We start from the raw sequence: 17,877 nt of genomic DNA, 5'->3' as shown, positions 1-17,877 counted from the left end.
CATGTAATGATGTCAGTCTTAATTGTAATGGGTTCATCTTGGTGTGTGTACTCACATTTATTTCTAAAATATGAGAAAATGTTCTCTAGACAAATACTATTTGTATATAACTGATGGTCATAATTGGCACAGGAAGAGAAAAATACAGATTGTGTGTCAAGAGTTCTTGCAATTGGGTTTGGAAAAAAGGGTGAGATAGTCCAGTGGAAAAACTGCCAAAAGGGTGGTTTGGGACCACGTTCTCTGTTGTATCAATTCATTTTTCAAATGACCATGAACAATTTTGAGCACTTTTAACTTTATCTTATATCTTGTGGGTTTTGTCATTTTTTAATGAAAGTTTTATAAGTGAAAAGTTTAAAGCTCCTGTTAAGTTTGCAATTAGTTCAGCTCAACAATGAAGTCATGGCCAGTTCCGATATAAGAAATCCTCACAGTACTTTTATATGGTACATTAATATAACTGTCTCTATGTTACTGAAAAGGGGAAACTGAGACTTGTGGGGTTCCCTAGATTAAAAAAAGATGTCAAGATCTGTTTTGGGTTTAGCTAAACCCCGAACCTGTCACATCCAGAGGAGCGGGTTGCAATCAGAATACCAGCCTTCTTGCTGCTGAGGTCTAAATGGTTAGTTTCCATCTCCTGAGCTGATATGCCAAGGTCACGCATATACTTTGTGTGTTTTGACCATGATTTTGATGATCATGGTAATAAATGTCTCTTCTGGAGAATATTGGAAAAAGTGACTAAAATAATTTTAATATTGCTATCAAAATATTCTATATTATCTTTGTGTCCAGTTTCTATTTAATTTTAATACAAGATATCGTAATGGCCATTCAGATTATTTTTGTTTAAGGTTTGGGAACTCAAGTTACCCCTTTTTTTTCTTTATACTTCTGCCCTTTACGTTTTATCTTGTAATGTGTATTAACCTAAAAATCTATTAATCAGACAGAATGTGAAGTACATTAGAAAAATATCATAGTATCTATGAAACCCTGGGGCTGAAAACTCTAGTGATTACCCTATTCATTTATTTTGTGTCGCAGTAAAATCTAATAATTGATGAATATCTGTGAAAATGGATATGATTGTGTCCCTTTTAATGAGCTAACAATTTCATGCACAAATTTCATCAGTCCTATTGTCTCAAATAAAAGAAGACATGTAAATGAGGCCTATGCTTTAATTGTATTGAAACAATGCTGGCAGTTTCTTTATTGTATCCATTAATTAATTTCCCAACATCAAGGTTCTCTGGGAATGAACTGGAAAAAAATAATTAAAATGATACATGAGATAAATAGAAATTCAAAAGGTGAAGTGGAGAATTAGTTTGTTTTTGTGTGCATACACTTTTTAAATGGGTTATTGAAGAATTATGGGTCTAATTTTGATCTAGCATGATCTTGACTTGGTATCCTTTTTGACTTTTACCACATAAGTGCATTGGTTACCCTAATGAAATCTTTTTTCTAATAAATGGGCGCCTGTGCTTAGTGCATTTTTAAACCAACTCTACTACAAAGCAGAACAATATTTATTTTGTAACATTTTGCTTTAAAACAAATCAATTTTGCTGTACTTCTGGCTTGGCAGTGTGCACGTTGGGAGCTAGATCATATCTCGAAGCTGAGTAGAGGCAAAGGAACTGCAAGTTTTGACATGCAGTTTCCTTTAACTTCTATCTCCAGGTACGTGTGACTGTACTACTAACTCCATGTGCTATGGAAGGTGAGGAGGCCCTGTACCTCCACTCTGCATAATGTCCCCAGCCCTTGGCCCCCACCAGCTCTTTTAACGGCACCACTCTTATAGGAGTTACTGCCAGAAGAGCTCTGGCTGTCCCCAGAATCCTCCTCCCCCAAGATAGATTCTAAACTGCGAAAGGAGAATCTTAGTAAATTTTATGGTCCCTAGGAATTTACCTATAAAAATCTCAAAAGGCTTTTGTTCCTGTTGGTTGAGATTATATGCAACCAATACCATCCCTTCTCCTCCTAGTATATGCAGCCAGATTTCAAGGGAAGCCCCTGTGGAGGGACTTCCTTGGGATTAAGGAAAGTGGGGAATTTAGGTTCTGTGCTCTTCTGCACCTTTAGGAGACAGAATGCAATGGATCCCTGTGCTGTCTGCTGGCAGCAGAAGCAGGGGATCCCCTCCAGTGCAGCATTCATTGCATAGTGAGAGATACTGGATAACTGCATTTAAAGAGACACTATACTGCAACATTATTTGGTATAAAAGTTGAGTTACCGTAATAATGATCCAAACTGGATTTTTTTCAGTCTTTTAACAAATTAATCACTGTTGCCTCAAATTTTTTTACTATAAATCTGTGTTTCTCTCAACAATGACCATTAGGAGAGCCAGTACTTGTCTGTCTTCTCTTATCACCTATGTCAAGTCCCTCGTGGACTTCATACTCCTGTGCTCATGTATCCGTGCTCTCATGGTATTCAGAGGCTGTGAGTAAAGGTGGCTGCTCCCTGCAGCCATGCTTCCCACTTACAGGAATAGAAACAGGAAGAGCTGAGGGATGAGCTCTCCACTCAGCACAAAAAGCAGTTAGTGGACATCTTTAATGTCTCTGTGACTAGGCTCAGTGGCATGTGAGCTACCACAGAAGAAGATGAGGATGAAGCAGCAGCTTTTCTAAAAGTATCAGATTCCCTGTGATTCTTCCTCATTCATTACTCTTCAGAGGCAGTGTGAGCACTGGTCGGGATGGCACAGTTGTTCTCATTGAATAGCATTCTGATCATCCTATTCTCAGCCTCCTTGTATTGACATGAAGTATATTCTCCAAGGAGACTGCATTATAGCTTTGGCTTCTGTGAATGCCTGATTCAGCAAGGAGAGATTGATATGATGCTGTTAAACGCGCACACTCGCAGAAATATAACCATACAAGAAAGATCTGTTTGAGTGTCAGATTCAGCTGCAGATAAGCTAACCATGTGTTTCCTCTTTGAGCAAGAATCTACATACATCATACCATTCATAATGAATCTCATCAAAGCAAATCAGAAACACTTAATGTTTTATCACTATGGTTTGTTGAAGTTCTAGAGTAGCCAGGACCAAAAAAAAAAAAAATCAGAGATGCACTAAAGAAAAGTTTTATTCCATTTAAATTTATCAACCCAGCAAGTCAAGACGATGGTGACTTTAATCTCTTTATTCTAAAAATAAAGATTAATAGTGAAACTCCCTTGAAAGATGGAATAAGGAATACTTAATGGGAGGCAGATTGCTCAGAGGTCTGGTAATGTGATGCATAGCCTTTCACCACTAGATCAGTAAAATCCACCCATGCTTGCTATTGATCAAAAGTTGTTGCCATCTGGTTTCTGTTTGCTATGCTACGTGAAATGAATAGGTCACAATTAAATTACTAACAAATGGATTAAATTTTGACCCCTTTACTTCAGAGGGGCTAGAATTTCACACTAGATATTGGCATCACAGCCCTCCTCTTTCAAATGTACACTAATTTGAAATGTTGTGAATGTCTCAGAGGGCTCTAGTATTGAATGGATTTGAAATCTGAACTGCCATTTCATCTCTTGGGGTCTTTCCAGAAAAAAATTCAGGGACACTGGTGGGGTAATGTAGGGAAACTTTGTATTGTTTTTACATCTAAATATTTTTAGAAGAAGTGGACACTGTGAACATACATCATGTAAAACTATTTTTTTAAAGCAGAATATACTACAATTGTTCTATAAAGAACTCCACTCTACATATAAAGTTCAGTGAGTGGCTTTTTTATATATATTATTCCTACCTATACATTTTAATTAATAAAAACAAACAGTTATGACAAATAATTTACAAGGAAGAACATCAGAGGTAGCAGTTTCCCCACGATATTTTGCATGTGGAAGAATCTGCTATCTTACTATTTACAATCTGGAAACTTAGTAGGTTCCACTGTCCGGTTCTAGTAAGCGTAAGAGTTTGTAATTATGCTTGGACCAGACTTTGATTCTAAAGAGAGAGAGAAAGAGAGTGTGTGTAAAATGCACCATAACACCACAGAAATTTTCTTCTTACTAACTGATAGGTGCTTAAATTAGGACATTATCTTTTACTCTTCACTACATATTGTATATTGATTTTTCTAGAATTTGTTTGGGTTTTGCCTGATTTTCTGTAAAACACAGGGATGCACTGTCTCTTCCTGCATGTAAGTTTTACAGTGTCAGTCAAATTGGTGGTGTTAACTGAACACACAGATTAAGTGTAAACATAAAATTGTATTATATCAATTAAATAACTCAAGTTTTCTATCAGCAATTATTGAAATATAATGGCAGGGAAGGCAAATTATCAGTGTTGACTCACCTAGAGAAAACAGTCAGGCTGTTTACATGATCATGATGTAGTTGGGAGTAGTAACTTTATTTACTGTTGATTAAAAAGTAATACTTGAGAAGTGCAGACTTCTAAAAGGCTTTCAATTTCAGCTAACAATGTAATGAATCCTACACACTTTCCAATTAATCATTTAAGTTTAATGCTACTGTATAAATGATGGATACAAAAATTATTCCAAGTGCAGTGAGATTGAGGGACTCCTCTAGCAGTTCAACACAAAGTACAGATTAAGGTAACATACTTCAACTAGAATACAAAAATACTAGACCTGCATTTTGCTTCTCTAGAAAGGATTTAAATGTGTTCCTGCCTTCAGATGAAAGAATTTTTAATAGTCTGATATTATTCAATGCTAAAGGCATTTTATTAAATATTGAAGAACCACAATGGTGTGTGATTTTTTTTAAAATACAGGGTTGAAGGAATATTTTTAATATTTGATGGCTTGGCAGTACTGTAGATCTAGAAAAATGCTTTTTAACATTTAAAGTTTATAGAAGTCGTTTATAGATATAGAAGATTGAAGTTTGTAGTCTCTACTTGTGGCTGGCAGTGAAAACTGTAAACTGTTCAGCTGAAAACCTCTTGATTGGTAAGAACAGTACAGTGATAGTGTAAAAATAGGTCAATCTTCTAAACACATGGGGATATGTATGTAGTACATAAATACTCTTTTCAAAAAAGGAGAGCTTGAAAATGTTTTCCTTTTGAACTACTTTTAAAAGTTACGTTTTCCCAAAGTAACTGGTAAATTTAAAACCGGAGCACTTAAATGTTTTCTTTAAGTGGAGCAGTTAGAGATAAGTCTCATATCAAAGATTTGTTCTTGCAGTCCTTTCCTAAGCACCTTGCACTGGTCTTTGGAACTACTCCTGCATTAAGGCAGTGTTGCAAAATTCTTTCCTGTTCATTTTTTTTTATTGGACTACCTTCTTTTGTGGTATTTGTTTTAATTATGCATGTAGTTGCTATTAAACCCAGAGAGGTGGTATATACATATTGGTGATTGTTTATGATGATGATTATCATAGGGGCATTTTACTGTGATTAAAAATCTTTTTCTCTGTTCATGTGAACATTCTATTTCTTGTTTAAAAATTTGAACTTCATAATACAGCTAAAGTATTTCATTTTCCGAAATTAAGATTCTTATTTCTGGTTCTCCAGTGAATTAAAAGGGGCTGATATAAAGCCATTCAGAGAAACAACACTTTTTAAAAAATTTATTTGAGTATTATAACTTAATTCCCAGCAGTTAAAAGGAGGAAGCTTATATCCTGTTACATGCAAGAAACTGTTGAAGAATATTAGTTAGGTTGTAAACTCAAGCAGTCAAAATTTAGAAAATACCAGATTTATGTATGCCCATGCAATCTTAATTCTGTCCTTTTGTGCATCTCAGTTGTGCACTGAATAAGGCCAGGGATATTGACAAAAAATAGCATGTGATCATGTGTTTAAAGACCATGTAACAGAGTGGGATATGGCTGTATCAAATTATGAAGGCCATTTTCCATTTTGTGTTGAACCACATCTAAACTGCCTACAGCTAGCCTGTTGAATTGCAATACAGTCAGTGACCCTGCCCAGCAAAGATGCTTGACACCATATTGAAAGACTATCACTGAGAAGCCATCAAGATGGCAGTCTAGGACCATTGGATTTGGAGCCCGCCTCAGTCCACCCTGGGAGCTGAAGGAGCTCTGCCCCACGTGGTGTCCTCAGAGGGAGGATGAGACACTGGGGCATGTGTTCCATCCTGGGGGAAAGACCTGTTTGGCCCTCTCTCTCCACTCTGCCCAATGTGATTTGGAGGAGCACTTGTCCCATATGATGACTCAAAAAGAGTCATGGGACAGTGAGGCCATGTGCTGGATCCAAAAGTGGGTGGCGGGTGAGTAATCTCTTTCTCCCCACTACATTTGCTCTGGCAGTTCACAAATGTGTTCATTGCATTTTTTGCTGCTGATGCCACTTTGCTGGCAGCATTAGCCCAGCCTCCCTGTCATAATGAGCTATGATTTTGGCAGTGTGCCAACATTTTCCTGAGGAAGGCAGGTTAGAAAAAGGAAATGGTGATTTTAAATGCTTTACATTCAGATGTAGTTACATTTTAATTTCATATGACGAAGAATCTTCTGAGGGGATTCTCTCTACAGAGTGTCAAAATCCTGCTGCAGATGATGGAGGTATTCCTCAGAAGGTTGCAAGAATCCTTTATCATGGAAAGTTTTAGACAACCTAAATATAGGGGTCACTACCAACCTCCCCTATATTATTTCTGGCAATCATTTTCCTATAATATGCTTCCCTTGAGTTTGATGGTGAAATTTTAACAAAGAAATCCTGGGAGATCCTGTGATTTCAGAGCAACAGCACATCACTGCTCAAACTAATTCAGTCAGTGGCCTAGTGAAAGTCTCTTTGCTTTGTTTTGTATGTTTTTTGCTCTTCGCAGAACTCAGTTGAAAATGTCAAAACGTCGGGGAATAAGAATATACCAGTTTTGTTCCTTAGGTCTTCTAGAGTCAAAAATAAGTCTCACTGAAAGCAGAAGACACATCCAGTTAAATTTTGAAACCAGCAGTTGACATCCTGAAAATACAAGAAACAATTGGTTGAAAAGTTGAATTTTCCCAACATTTTGTAAAAGGATAAGGCCTCAAATTCTGATTTTATTTGTGTATCTAACAGGCATAATGTCTCTTTCAAAAAAGATACTCATGGCACACAATTTTATCCTTTCACTAATGATTTAAAGAAGCATGGTTATGGTTAAAGTAGAGGACGGAGATCTTAAGATCTTATTTCTATTCCCACTTCTTCTACAGACTTCTTGTGAAATGTTGAGAAAGTCATTTAACCTCTCTGCATCTCAATTGCCTGATCTATGCAGTGAAGATATCTATGAACAACATAGGGGTTCTTCTATTCTTTATTTATAAAGTGCTTTGAGATCCTTGAATAGAAGTCTCTATGGAAATACAAAACGTTCTTGCATTATTTTCACTGCATATCTTTACCATTATTAAGTATTATTTGTCATTTGATAGTTTAAAAATATAACTTTAAAATATGCCTACCCATTCCTCTTACAAATATAAATTACTTATAAACATAATGCAATCGGATATTAGCATTTCATCTTCCCTGATGCAGTGTTGTGTATGGGCGGGTGGGTTAGATTATTTTTTTGCTGATTAAGTCTACATCCATTCAGTGATAGTCTAATTCAAGAAGTTCTGAGAGTGGAGTATGAAAGAGAGCCTTTGATTTCAGCTGAACAGATCAGCTTTTGCAGGACAATGTGATATCTCTGATGTTAGCAATCTAAATGATTTTTATCGATGATGACAGATGGCTCTGTGATAATGTGCTCTGAGTCACGCATAATGTGTTCAGAATAAGTCTTCTGGAAGGCTGTACATCTGTCATGAGATATTTTGCTAAAATATTTAAATCAAGGTCATTGTTTATATTTGATCTTAAACAGCCTTTAGCTTGTAGTCTTTATTTTTATACATTTAGAGATCAAACTGTTTGCAACTTCAAGGCTACAAATGGAAAGGTATAATAGGTAGCAGGTGTTAGAAAAGGCAGTTATGTGTTAGCTGTTTTGCTCAATTTCCAAAACTGTCTAAGACTATTCATTGGAAATACTTTGTAGCCTAGTTTTATCTCTGAAGCATGATGAATTCTTAAATCTAAAGGGAATATGCATTTTTCTCTAATGAATAGAATGTTTAAGTCTATTTGGTTTAATATAAAGGAACCTAGGAAAATGGTATTGAAAAGAAAGGTAGAAGAGGAAAATTTCAAGAACAAACACAGGCCTTTGGTTTTATACTGTATATTTTTTATGCATTTTCTTGAAAAGCTTTTTAACATTCCAATAAGAATGCTAGAGTTTTGGGATGTATTTTCTTTCAAGTTCTCCTAAACACTTAATTTTGATCTTTTTCTATGATATGATTCTCTTTAGTATGGGACAACAAACTGATTATTTGGTATCAAAAGCAGAATCTTAAAAGAATAGGTATCCTTTTTTTGAGCCCACAAAACAACTGAAGAACAAAAAAGCAGTTATGCCAAGGGTTATGTTGAATTGAATTTGAGAGACATGAAAAAATAGCAAAATTTCAATATATCCTAAATTTAATTCATGTCCCTCTCCCCACCAACAATACATACAGTGCTTGACTTGAGAAAAATGAAATGTCTGGTATGCACCACCCACACAGAAAAATTGTCTGCTGTTCATTTCCATTCCCCCTTTTCAGCCAAGACAATACAATAAAATATAGGAACCGTCATACATAACAGAATTTTTAACCTTATTTATATGTTGTTTTCTTTTTTCTTTCAAATTATTTCTGTATTTTACTCTCATTAATTTTTCTTCTTTTCCTCTGTCTTGTCCCCTTTTTCTCAGACCTGCAATTTGCCCTCCCAGCATCTCCAGATTAACCCCTCTTCTTTCTGTTCCCTTTTCCACACAATCTTTCTGTCCTACCCATTCTCAGGCTCCCTCACCATCACAAATGATCTTGTTCTTGTTCTTCTTTTTACTTGTCCTTCCCTTCCCCTACTCTTTCTGTACATTCCCCCCCCACCCAACAATCTCAATATCTTTTCCTGTACTTGTTACTCCTGAGGGAATTCTGTGCCAAACAATAAAAATTCTGCATCAAAAAAATAAAAATTATGTGCACAATATTTTAAAATTCTACACATTTTATTTGTCAGTAAATAAATGTGGAGGCTCCAGCATGGCGGGGGGAACACACTGGCTGTACCGAGATGGAAAATGAGTCTGCAGCTCCCTCAGCAGTGAGGCTGCACCAGGCCCTGACACATCAGAAGGTGTGCTCAGGCAGGCTCAGCCCAGCAGGATGCAAGTGTGGAAAGGCTTAGTGAGGTCTGGGGGCAGGATCCAGGTGGGGATGACTGGGTTCTGTGTGGGGCAATCTGGGTGCAGGCAGCTCAGTAAGGGGCCTGGGTGCGGAGGAGATCTGGACACTTCGAGCACTCTCCTTTGTACAGAAAACAGGATCGTGGCCATGCAGGTCGGCTAGCACACATAGAAGGGAAAGACAACCAGCACTGGGAGTCAGAAGATGGTGTCCAACTGCAGTCAGCAGGCCCAAGTGGCCACCCTCCATCATCCAGCATGAGAGAAGCTGTTATGTACCACGTCCTCTGCTTCTCACCTGGGCCCAGCTTGTAGGAAGATGGGCCGAGCGAGCTGGAAACATGCCAGGTGGGAGGCACAGCTTGGGAATGACTGAGTCCCCTTTGGCCCCAGTGTAATCCACGCACCTCCTGGGTGTGGTGTTCTGTCCCATCTAGTGGCACTGATACCACTTAGAGAAAGATTAATGAGTCTGCTCAACAGCCTTAACTAAGAGCCATATGGCTTTTAGATCATGTAGTAGAGTCTCATGCACTTAGCTCCAGAGGTCCCAGGTTTGATCCTGCCCTGTGACAACTGGGGTCTGTCGGTGTTACACCAGCAGGCCAAGCAGAGCAAGTCCTAGCTAGCTTAGCACTTATAGAAATTGTGGGTGGCAGGGGCATGTGACCCTGCATGCCCCCCCGCCTCTAGGGGAATGATGTCCCCTCTGCTCCCCCCCCCAAAGTTCACCCATGGATGTCCCCAGCTCTTGCCCCACCCTCCTCAATTACTTACCTTTCTTCCAGGTGCACTGAGTACCAGAAATGATGTACTTGCACAGCTGGGGAGGGCAAATGACGGCGCTTGCAGCTTCCTTTTGCTTCCCAGTCAGAAAGTAATTTTTCTGAGGGGCAGCAAAGAAATATGCAGGGGACGTGAATTCTGTGGGTGCATTGTGGCGCAGAATTCCCCCAGGAATAACTTGTCTATACCCTTCCCCACAAATCTCCTTCTGTACTTCATTTGCTTTCTTCTCTCCCTTCCTCCCTTGAGTGCAGATTCTTAGACTGCTGCCAGCTTTTTATCCTATTGTCCATATTCCTAGGCAGATCTAAACTCAGACCATAGGTTCATCAGGCGACTCTGGTTTGCTAAATTCTTCTATCTAGCTTCTTGAACTGGCTCCAAGCAAACAGATTCTTTTCTTCTTCATCAACTGTAACCTGTCTTCTGGGGTGTGGGAATTTTATTTCAGGTCTGGAATGTGGGGTCTCTTATTTAGGCCTTCAGATTTCCTACTGCTGTGCATGGCCAAAGGCCTTTTCTGTTGTTTTCATTGAGGCCAAAGTTTATTCTTTCTTGGACTCTTGAATTAATTTAAACTTCATACAAAAAGTAAGAACATCACAGGGAGTTTACAGCAAGATCATCATAGGTGGTTTGATGTGTTAGTAAAATGTAGTAATTTGGCTTCCAAATGCATCATGGCACAATTCCAGTGGTGAATAGGCCTAATTTCCAAAGCAAGGAGAAAAAGGCAATAGTTCAAAACAACATTATTGAACTTTACCAGGCCTTCTTTAAGATAAAATTTATATTTACGTGATTCTTGCAGTTTGAATTTAGCAGCCAGCTGTTGTACTCACTGTTTGTTTCATGGGAGTAAAATTGAAGTGTACTTCGTACAAACTCATTTTATTGATACTGTAAAGTTAACAAAAACCTTAAGTGCTCTCTTTTGCCTTTCACATTATGGTTCTTTCCCTCAAAATGTTAAAAGTATGTTGGTAACTTTTAAATGGCTACATATTATACTACTAATGGGTAACTATGTATTCATTAGTTGAACAATTTAATAAATGCTTAAAAAGCAATCATGTGGCATTTGTTTTATTTATGCTAAAGCAGAGACTGGCTGTAATCCTTTACTAGTAAGAAGTAACACAAAAATATTGTATCTATAATTAATCTAAAAAGCTTTGATTTTATTTATCTTAATTTCTTGATGTCAGCTGACATCTTTTTTAAATGATTGCTGTTCTTCAAGTGCTTGCTCATGTCCATTCCAGAGTAGGTGTGCACGTGCTGCATGCATTGCCACCGAAAAGCTTTTCCCTCAGTAATATTATTCGAGTTGGCTCTGGTGCTTCCTGGAGATGCACCCTCATAGCGCTGATATATAGGGGCCTGCTGATGTACTGGCCTGTCAGTTCCTTATTATCGCCTGTGATAGTCGCTGGAACTTCTGTTTATGCTTGCACTTGCACAAGTACTCTCCCCAGTGCAGTTTGTCTCTTTTTCCCCGTATATAGCTCATAAAACACTAGTTAGGATAGTTTTAGTGTTAGTTAGTAATAATAGAGTAGGACCTCACTTCTCGGGGCAGTAGGACCTCAGTCTCTGGGGTTTAAGCCATATAAGGCTTGCCATAAGCCTATTCCAATTAATTACCTCCACTCTACTTGCTTTAAGTGTTTAGGGGAATTTTTATCTGCGGGACCATTGCAGGATTTGTAAGGGGTTCAAACCAGTGAGACTCAAATTCTTCCTCATGGAGGCAGCTCTTCATTCCCCCTCAGAGCCAAGTCATGTCTCAGCACTGAGTACCTCCACCTCATTGAGAACCGTGCTGGCTTCTCTGAGAGACAGCCAGCATAGCCTGGCCTCTCCAGCAATGAGAAAGGACTCTGTCTGTTTCCCAGGATTCAGCACCACCAGGGATCTCCAGTGCAGAGGACATCTACCCCTCACAGGGATACTCGGCATAGGGATACTCAGTCACCAGTGTCACACAAGAAACAATGAAAGATGGACAGTGGATGCTCTCCAACTCCAAAGCCCACCTGTCACAAGGAGGCTGGCAGAGTGAGATCCCTGTCAGGCCACTGACGCTCAATGGCTGCCAGTCTGGCACTGTTGACTCTAGCCTAGCGAGGGGAACTGTTGAGTCCGGTAACATTAGACTCTCCTCAGAGGAAGAGCTATTAGAGTGCAGTGCTTGTGCTTCCATCTGTTCCAGAGGCTTTTGAGGCAGCAAAAGACCTGTTCTCCCTCCCAGTACTGCTTTCCCCGCCAGGTGGGAACAGAAACTGGAAATGAGAACATCTATGGCATCAAGACCACAGGTAATGGCAAAGGGAGAACTGGAGATGAATTTGCAGCACTGGTCACTCCCCTCCTGGCACCACTCTGGTACTATCAGACACAGCTCCCCTGTGGTGACTGGGCAGTGACTCCTCACCATTGGACTCTGAACCAGGGTCCTACAGCTCCCACAGGAGCCAGCACAGGTCTGACTGCCAGCACCCAATAGCTGATATGAGCTAAGGGTTTCTACCAATGGCCTGGCCTGCACAGTGGCAGGTGCCTGTGCAATGGCCTTTTTGGACCCTCTGGGCTTTTAATCAGACCCAAGGGCCTCAGTCAAGGAAGTCATATTATATTGTGTCAGAGAGCAGAGCTCCCCCACCTCTTCCCTCTGTGTAGGAGCTAGGTCATATTAATTAGGTATATCTCCAATTATTATCATCTCCTAGAACTGGAAGGGACCTTGAAAGGTCATTGAGTCCAGCCCCCTGCCCTCACTAGCAGGACCAAGTACTGATTTTTGCCCCAGATCCCTAAGTGGCCCCCTCAAGAATTGAACTCTCAACCCTGGGTTTAGCAGGCCAATGTTCAAACCACTGAGCTATCCGCCCCCACCCAGCACTCAGCCTGTTACTGAATTTCAGGACCTGGCATTGCAGGATTCTTCAGGTGCTGAAGGAAGGAACAGAGTCTGGTAGCAGTCCTAGCATCTTCCTCCTCCTCCTCCCCAGATGAGGCAGTAGCAGGAACTTCAATTGCACTCACTCAAGATGACCATAGGGCACACCAGTAGCTTCTGGACAGCCCAGAACCTGGGAATCCAGGTGGGGGACATCTCAGAAGCCTCCCATGCCCTGGTGGACATCTTGGCCCCTTCAGGCCCATCACAAGTGGCTTTGCCCCTGAACAGTTCCATCCTGGAACTCATTAAGGCCCAGTGGCAGACTCCAGACACCTTGCAACCCATGGCAAAGAGGGTGGAGAGAAAGTATTCAACCCCAAAAAGGGGGTTGAATATCTGTACACCCATCCTCCCCTAGTGTCACTAGTGGTATCAACAGCAAATGACTAAGAGAGGTAGGGGGAACGAGAGCCTACCTCCAAAACTAAGGATGCTAGGAAGCTGGATCTTTTTTTGGCAGAAAGATCTACTCCACAGGGGGGACTACAGCTTCAAATTGCCAACCAGCAGGCAGTCCTGAGCCTCTGACTTTAACACCTGGGGGCACTGACTAAATGTAAGGAGTTGCTTCCACAGGAATCTAGGACTGAGTTCTCTGCTCTGGTCGAGGAGGGCAGAGCAGTGGAGAAAGCGTCCCTGCAAGCCGCAGATTTATCTGCACAAACCATGACCTTAGCAGTGGCTATGAGGAGGAGCTTGTGGCTGCAGGCCTTGAGCCTTCCATATGAAGTGCAGCAAACAATTCAGGACCCTCCTTTCAATGGTATGTCTCACTTTTCAGAACAGACCAACTCTAAGCTCTGCAGCTTAAAAGGTTCGAGGGCCACCTTAAAGTCACTAGGCCTACTCACACTGGCCCCGTTGAGGAAGTACTTTAAGCCCCAGGCTTTGCCTTGTTTCTACAAACCCCAGTCCAGGTAGGATTATAATAGGAGGTGGGGTAGGAGCTACAAAAGGAGGCCTCCTCGTCAGCCCATGGTTTGCTTACAGACGCATTCCTTCTCCCATAAAAGGACCATCTCTTCTATGCATTCCGTCCCATTCCACTCATAGACAAGTTTCTGCTGAAGATCAGAAAGGAGGGAATGAGCCTGATCCTGATAGCCTTGGCCTGACCATGTAAACACTGGTTCACACCCTTCTGGACCTCTCGGCGGAAACACCAATCACCCTACTTCTGTTTCTGGATCTCATCTCCCAGGATCATGGATGCCTACATTATCCAAACCTTGAGTCCCTCCATCTCACGGCCCGAAAGCCATGGCTGAACCCTTAGAGCTAGCATGCTCAGGTCCAGTTCAAGAAGTTCTTTGAGGGAGCAGAAATCCATCCACTAGGGCCATGTACCTGGCAAAATGGAAGAAATTCTCAATTTAGACAGCAAAGAAAAGGGTCTCACCCACCAGAGCATCAGTGTAATGTATTCTGGACTATTTGCTACACTTAAAGCAGCAAGGGCTATCAGTGTCATTGATTAGAGTACATCTGGCAGCAATTTCGGCTTTCCACCCAGGGGTAAATGGCAAGTCCATTTTTGCTAACTCGCTCTGTAGCTACTTCTTTAAGGGGCTGGACAAACTGTACCCCAGCCTGGGACCCTCATCCAACCTTTCTCCCAAAGGTGGTGTTGCATTTCAACAATACCCAGGACATGTCTTCCCATCTTCTACCCAAAGCTGCATGTAGATAGCCAGAAACAGAAGCTATATTTGATAGACGTCAGGTAAGCATTGGCCTTCTACATAGAAAGGACTAAATCATTTCAGAAAACTTGTCATTGAACTCCAATCCCACCTCCTACATCTGCTTGGGAGCCACTATGTTGGAATGGACATGAGCAAGCACTAGAAGAAGAAAAAACTGTTTCTAACCTTCCATAACTGTTGTTCTTTGAAATGTGTTGCTCATATCCAGTCCAAAACTGACCTTCCTACACCTCTGTCTGAGTTGGCTAGCAAGAAGGAACTCAGGGTGGTGGGGCAGAAGGTCCCTATATATCAGCGCTATGAGGGCGCAATTCCAGGGGCACCAGAGCTGATCCGACAGATACCACTGAGGGAAAAACTTTCCGGCGGCGGTGCCCACAGCATGTGCACGCCCATATTTAAATTGACATGAGTAACACGTCTCAAAGAACAACAGTTACAGAAAGTTAGTAACCGTTTTTATTAATTGTAGAGCTGAAAAAGCTATCAAGGAATTTTAATGATGCAACTAAACAAAAAACATCTGTCATGTTCTGTTAATTATGTTCAGAATAAGGTAGAAAAGGATTTTGACCTCTACTGGCCTTCTGGATTTTTAAAGTAATTTTTCAATTTCTTCATGTTTTCTTGAACAAAAACTGATGTGATAATTGGTGTTTACTGCTGTTCCTACAGCTGCATCATCTTCAGCTGTCATGTTATCCAATTTCATATGTTAAACAGTCAGCTCTGAACCAGTATTTAAATAGAAATTCTCTAGGAGTATGTCTGCACTAGGAAAAAAGTATGGTTGTTACAATGAAATAGTGAATACATGATAGCTCATATTCTAAAAATCCTAGCGCAGAGCAGGCAAGTTATATTTTATTTTCATTAGCTGATCAAAATGAATCTTAAAGGGGAGTTTAGGTAAAATTATAACTTGTCCTGTCTATACTAAGATTTATGTGTTAATTATCATATATTAGCTATCATGTTGTAAAAACATACCTTTTTCCTAGTGTAGGCCTTTTTCCTAAGGCAGTTATTCTAAACTTTTTCCTGCCATGATTCCCAAATTAATCAACATTTTTTCCTCCGGGCACCCCACATCTGAGTCCCTTGTTTCAGTTCAAGTGGAAATTCAAAAGCTTCCTGAACAGATTGGCACTACCCTGTTTTTGTGACTACTTGATGTGGTCAGACGTATCTTTGGACTCACCTGCCTGCTAACAGGAATGGAAGGTTCCACTGATTTCTTCCCACCCCCATCTCCCTTGCACTCACTCTCGTGGTATGAGAAGCGACTGCTAAAAGGCGTGTTTTCCACTCTTTAGGGTACTGCAGTTGTTCCAGTGACACTCCCCCTCCCCCTCGTGCAAGGAGCATTCATAAGTACTTAGGCAATATGTATTCCTTTCCATTGTCAGATATGTAAGTATCAAGCAGAGAAATTAGTGATCTGTCCTGCCTGCATTGAGTCCTTAATTGTCCAGTGTACTTGGGGCAACAAAGCACCTTTTGAGTTTTACGCCACAACTGGATTATTATTATTGTTTATATAATACTAATTATTATTATTATACAGGAAAATATGGTCAATGATAGATTGTTTTCTCTAAATCAAGACTGAACTAGTGCTACTTCATAATTATGGAGCACTGGCATTGTCCTTCAAGTAACAAGCAAAACTGAAAGTCTGATGTCTGCCCTCATTGATGGCGTTCAAGACTGTTGTTTTTAATCCACGCAAATTCCAACACAAGGAATTACATTTTCTTCTTCGAGTAGTGTCCCTATCGGTGGTTCACTGCAGGTGTGCTTGTGTCCCTGCACTGCTGATTGGAGACCTTCAGCAGCAGTGTCTGTTAGGCCTTCACATGAGCTCTTTCCTCATGCCTTACCACAAGGCTAGCGAACCTTCTCAACCGCCCCTGGCTAGAGACAGAGCTATTCAAAGACTCTTATAACCTTACTTTCATTTTACATTTCTATAGCTAGTGAATCTCCAAGTACTTAGTTGTAAATGTAGGTTTTTTCTCTCCTTATTTTCTTCCTTAAAAAAATAAATAGAAGACTTTATTTTCCCCCCTGCTATTTTCTTGTTGGGGACCCTTCCCACAACTGAGTGTGCCTGGTTCTCCGGGCTTCAAGAAGTACATCTCCTGCAAAGAGGCTATCCCTGTTGCAGACAATCACTCCTCACTCAGTGCATACACTGACTCGGGGAAGGCCACATTCCACAGAAGTGTAGTGTCTGCTAGACTCCTTCCTAGTGTGGGCCCAATCCTTTCCCCGGTACAGTCCTTGTTAGTTCCAGCTCAGGTGGTAACTAGGGGATTTATCATGACTGACCGCTCCCTTTGTTCTGTTCCACCCCTACTCCTAACCCTTTTATAGCTTTGGCACAAGGCAGGACTCTTATCTCTCTGGGTCCCCACCCCTCCTTCTCAATGAAAAAGGTTTAAGATGGATTCCAGTATCATGTGACATGGTCACATATCACTGTAAGACTTCATTCTTCCAGGGCTGACCTGTACATATCCAGAGAGGTTTGCAAGTAAACAGAGCCATTTACAACCAATTGTCTTGTCAATGGGAGCCATCAAGGTTCTAAATCACCATTATTGGCCCACACTTTGCATAATTACAATAGCACTTCAGAGAATCATAGAATCCTAGACTACCAGGTTTGGAAGGGACGTCAGGAGGTCATCTAGTCCAGCCTGCTGCACAAAGAGTTATATTTCATATTTCTAGCTTCAGATACAAGAATGATACATACATACAAGTAGGATGTACACACTCAGTAGATTATAAGCTTTGTAAAGAGACTTTTTGCATAATGCATATTCTAGATGCATCATGTTTTTTTTCATAAGCATATTTCCATAAAACACATGTAGTGCAATGTCACAGAAATGAATATCAGATGGAACTTCCACACTCTAATAGTGGGCATGGGGCAAATGGGTGTAACATTGGGTTTGGGGGAGTATGCTTGAGCTTGCAGTAATTCATAGAACATAGTTACTAAAGGGAAAAGCATGGGAATGGGCTGGAAAGAAAGTAATTTAACTTTGAGAAATATGCACCCAGGCCTGGTACTCAGCACTAGATATAGTCCAGGGGTCAGCAACCT

General features: G+C 40.6%; 1 protein-coding gene across 7 annotated transcripts in view; it reads left to right on the top strand.

Annotated features, from left to right (window-relative positions):
- The window catches only part of TBC1D22A (TBC1 domain family member 22A), a 458,897-nt gene that overhangs the window by 341,047 nt on the left and 99,973 nt on the right, over positions 1-17,877 (top strand). The gene's annotated exons all lie outside the window — the stretch shown is intronic.

Source organism: Gopherus evgoodei, chromosome 1, assembly GCF_007399415.2.
Source record: "Gopherus evgoodei ecotype Sinaloan lineage chromosome 1, rGopEvg1_v1.p, whole genome shotgun sequence".
Lineage (NCBI taxonomy): Eukaryota > Metazoa > Chordata > Testudines > Testudinidae > Gopherus > Gopherus evgoodei.
This window is presented reverse-complemented; position numbering and strand designations above follow the sequence as displayed.